We start from the raw sequence: 5,028 nt of genomic DNA on the forward strand, positions 1-5,028 counted from the left end.
CCCTAGGTGTGGAAGTTCAAAGTGAAGAGGGCTCTAAAGGCCTCTCCTAGTAGAAGACCGAACCTGTTGTTGTGAAGGGTTGTTGCAAAGAAACTCCCTATAAAAGATAAAGTGGCTAAATTCAAGGATTTCAGCTCACTATGTGCTCTATGCTACACTCATACCGAGATGAACAACCATCTCTTTTGGTTATGCAGAACCGCCATAGGGGCTTGGAAAAGCATGAAAGAATGGATGAAGTTAGCACATTTCAACGAGGGCATAGGAATGAGAGCTGCGCTCCTAGGCGATCCAGGGAAAATAGATGAAGAGACTATTAAAGTGTGGAATATCATAAGGGCTGTTGTTCTGTCCACACTCTGGAAGAATAGAAACAGAGTAGTGATGAAGAAGGAAATGCCTCTTAGCAAAGAAGGTCTAGTCAATTTGTGTAAAGAGGATACGCTTACTCTACTAGGTAGACTTAGAAAAAAAGGACATGTGTATATGTTTCTGACCGACGGTCCTCTATTTCGCCCTTGCTCGCCCATTATTTATGATACGTTGCGCTAACAGCGTGGGTATTTACGTCACGACAGTTTCTTACTTGAAGGTCCTCTGTTCCTCACAAGAACGTTGAGGAGAATGTCGAAATCAAGGCTGATGAAGCTCGAGGCCTCGGATGGGCAGCTGTTCGAGGTGGAGAAGGCAGTGGCCTTCCAGTCGCAGATCCTCAAGGTCATGTTTGGGGTGGAAGAAGACTCTGCTTATACTACATCGCCCTCGGTTATAAGTATGATGCGGATGGAGGCCGACGACGATGGTCATGATAAGATCAACGCAAGCAATATAGTTGTACCGGTCCCAAGTGTTTCCAGCAGAATCCTTTCCAAGGTCCTCGATTACTGCCGCCACCACGCCGAGCTGCTCGGCCGTGACGTGAGTGATCTGGAATTACACCCGAATCGGAATATGCATACGATAAGTAGTATGGCGTGGGACGCCACTTTTGTCGAGGCCTTGGACCAGGTTGCCCTTTGCGACGTCATTCTCGCAGCCAACTATCTCGATATCCCGGGCTTGCTCGATCTCACCTGTCAGAGAGCCGCCAATATCATCAAGGCAAAATCCCCCGACGAGATTCGTGAGGCATTCAACCTCACAAATGACTTCTCCCCCGCAGAGGAGGAAGAAGCCGGGCGTGAATACCAATGGTCTCGTCTTCAGTACGTCGAGCGAGACATTGAGCAGGAGCGCATCTGGCTCATGCGTATTAAGCGTCTTTTTAGATCGTGTTTGCCCTGTATACTTTAATGTGTAGCTTATCCAGTTTGCAGTTATTTGCTTGTCTGTTTTGTAGGGCGTGTTCACAACACCTCTACCACACGAACCTAGATGGTTCTAATATTGTTGTTATAACATTTACTACTGGCGCTTAATTTGTCTCTCTTCGCATTTCCTTGCAGAACTTACATTGAAAGTAGTGAAACAACGTCATTGACCGGAGCTATCATAAGGTTACAAGATCATGTAAACACTTGGCTTCTCCTCTTATGCGTTGTTAATGTTTTTCAATCTAGTCACATCTAAGTGTTCTACTTGTCGACTAACTAGTATCGATCCCGCTTAATTTAATAACTGTTGTATATCCATGATCAAATTGACCATAATATGCCCATCAAAATGATAAATACAACGATCGCAAATAGAAAAATGAAAGACAGGTCATGAGTACAAAGTTCCATGAGATCACGAGAGCAAGGAAAACTTAACGATAAGAGGTCGTAGAAGAGCTCAACCCCATTATCCATATATACCGTTAGCCGATCCATGGCTTTCTCCTCATCGAGCGCAACATAAATATTTCTGTCAATAAGAGGAATTAGATGAGCCATTTTATTCTTAGAAAGTTTCTTCTTGCCCTTAGCTTGGTCTATTAGGCTTTACGTGTTGCCGGCGCATTCCTCTTGACTTTGTCACCTTCAAAAGTAGACTTGTGGGGGCCTTATCTCTGGAGTTATCCTCAGCCTCACTCAGAGCATCCGATTGTTTGGTGATGAAGGGCTTTTATGGTTTGTCACCCTTTTGTGGGGCTTGGTTCTTCTCCTCCTCGTACTTATCAACAATCTCAGTAGGCTTCTCCTCGATGCCTACTTCGAGCTTCTAGCCAAGCTTCTCAACATAGGTACCCTTTTGCCGACAGTCTTTGGCATAATGTCCTATCTCATGATGAAGATACCAAGAGTTTGGAAGGAAAGAAAATTTCACCTCAATGGTGATTTCAATCTTTTGCAAAGAGTTCGAGGAACTCCGAGACACCTTTGTATTCATCCCATGGGATACAAGCATGCTTCTCATAGTGCGATCAAGGGGCTAGAAGATATAGCATACGGGGCCTCGGGCCTCTCCCAAGATGGGGATCTCATTGTCAAACCAATTCGAGAGCCGAAGAAAAGACAACCAAATAGGGTATTCATGTGCCAAAGTCTTAGTAGAAGAAAAGCAATGAGTCCAAGGAAGAACATAAACAAAGTTACCTTTGTACCCACGAACACCAATAAAAAGCCTTTTTCTGGACAAAATGATATTGCTATGGGGTAGCTCTGGAAGAGTATTTCAATCAGAACCAACATTTGAAGTCATCCTCACAAGGGATGCTTCCTAGGAAAAAGAAGAAGACTCCTCATGAGCTAAAATTAGTGTATTTGCACTTGATGTGTTGTAGGAAACATGTAAGGGGTGCACAAAGGACCTTTTGGTTGTCTCCTTTCCTCTTGTTAGAGAGAGTCTTGGTCTCCCCACAAAATACCTTCTCAATATCCTCAATGTTGATTGCATCCTTGATGATAGCAAAGAAGTTGTTGACCTCCATAGCCTCCCCACAAAATACCTTCTCAATATCCTCAATGTTGATTGCATCCTTGATGATAGCAGAGAAGTTGTTGACCTCCATAGCCTCTCTATTCTTCCCAATCTTTGGCAATGTGCCACCCAATTCTCCCTCATCATGTTACTACTTGGAGGAGGAGGTTTGTATGGGGAAGACTTGCCACATGATAGTCTCCCAAGGAAGATGTAATAAATGCCTTAAATGGCTCTAAAGTTCTTTCATTGCCACCCATTCTATCCACACATCCATAATCGACTAAGGACCACTAAGTTTTTCCTTTATCTCTTCATTAATGATGAAAATCATGCAAACTAATTTTCAAAAAACCATGATGTGATATCTTATTAAGCTCATTTAACCATGGAACTTTGGAAGTTCGCTACCATTGAAAATGTTAAGTTTGGGTTATTAAAGCTTTACTTATGCCAACCTTTCATGTCTTTTCTCTTTCATCCTTTTCCGTTTTAAAAGCATTACCATTATATTCTCTCTCTCTCTCTCTCTCTCTCTCTCTCTCTCTCTCTCTCTCTCTAAAATTACAATAAGTCTCAATCAGTTGTGTGACATATATACACTTGTTTTTAAAAAGTGTCACGCTTGGAAGGAAGCTTATATAAGACAAGCTAGCATGTTACAAAAAATGGAGAGGAATATTAATTCACATATGACAACCAAGTTAGAGAAAATTGATTAGTTCGCCAAGAGGGAAATTGAAAATCTTACTATTGGGTTTATAGTTTCTTTAGAGCATATCAAGAACCATGAAAAACTTTGTGCATGACAATGATGCTCAAAACATACAACTAAGAAAGATTCTAGTTACTTGAAAGACAACATTGAGCATCACCATCTTGGTGGATTAAGATCTGTAAGCTTGAATTGTGTAATATTTCCACCCGTGAATATTAATGTCCCGCACACGACGTAAACCTTGTGCAAAGGTTATCTATTGCATTGAAATTATTGGCAGGGTAATGTGTGACCCGCACGCGAGAAATGGGGTCCTCCGCATTGGTAAATTAAAACCGAGGTTCTAAAATCGAAACTCCCGCAAAAACACCCTCTTGGGAGGGGCAATATGAATAATTCAAGGCAAATTATTTTATTTCTTCCCCTTTTTCTCCAGCCGATGCATGGCTGGAGAAGGGGGAGTGTGGGGAGGATGGGGCTATGACGGTCGTGGCCTGCATGGGAGGGGGGGGGAACCCATGCAAGGGGGGGCCACGTGGTGGAGGCCTTCTCCCCCCCTTGCCTATATAAACACCCCCCTAGGAAGGGGTGAGGAGGGGGAGGGAGGGCCGTGCTAGAGGGAGGTCGTCGTGGACAGAGGGAGGGCCATGCTAGAGGGAGGTCGCCGTGGACAGAGGGAGGGCCGTGCTAGAGGGAGGTCGCCGTGGACAGAGGGAGTCGCCGTGCTGGAGGGGAAGCCGCCGCGCTGACGAGACGCTACCAAGGACTGCCGTGGCTCCGTTTGCTGCCACGACCAGGAGCCCGGCCACCCTCGCCATGACCACGACCCCACCCCTGACGTGGCCGCTGCTGCCCCAGAAAGCTTCTTAGAAGCTTCTTTAAGAAGCTTCTAAGGGGGGCTTCTTAAGCCCCCTTCCCACTAGGCCCAAAAAAAGTCCATTCATACCCCCCCCCCCCCGGAACTTTGAAGAGACGAGGATGAAGCTATAAGCCCTCCCGCAAGACCTTCGTAAGAGGCTTCCTGAAATTAGGTTCAAAGCCCACAAGCCATCCGTGAATCAATTCCATGCCAACCCGGGTTTTCCTAAAGGACTCATAAAGCCCTCTTCCGCAAGCACCATTTATCCAAAATCCCGCAAAGGAATCTCCTGCGTACGAGGGAAAAAGGCAAAGGTCTGGAAGCTGCATTCCGAGGCAAGTAAATCCGTAGACCACAAAGGCAAATCAGAAGCCGACTCTACACCTATGATGGCCCCAAAAAGGACACAAGATGCGACTGCGGGAGGTTCATCTCCGAGTATACAAGTGGATATCTCCCCGACCCCTCAAGTCCAGGTTCTTTCGAGTTATTTCCACATAAAGAAATGATTAGGCGCGCTTAGTTCATAAGGGAGATTGAATCTTTACGCTTAATTTTAATGCATGTGGGAATTGGAAAAAAAAAAATACATTTGGTAAAGTATCTCTTG

At 44.9% G+C, this 5,028-nt stretch overlaps 1 pseudogene; it reads left to right on the forward strand.

The window, feature by feature from the left end:
- Nucleotides 1-624: 624 nt before the first annotated feature.
- LOC148013470 (SKP1-like protein 1A pseudogene) lies at nt 625-1,293 on the forward strand (annotated as a pseudogene).
- The last annotated feature ends 3,735 nt before the right edge of the window (nt 1,294-5,028 follow it).

The sequence above is a fragment of the Lygodium microphyllum genome, chromosome 26 (genome assembly GCF_053477565.2).
Source record: "Lygodium microphyllum isolate KBCC chromosome 26, Lygodium_microphyllum_v1.1.10, whole genome shotgun sequence".
Taxonomy (NCBI): Eukaryota; Viridiplantae; Streptophyta; class Polypodiopsida; order Schizaeales; family Lygodiaceae; genus Lygodium; species Lygodium microphyllum.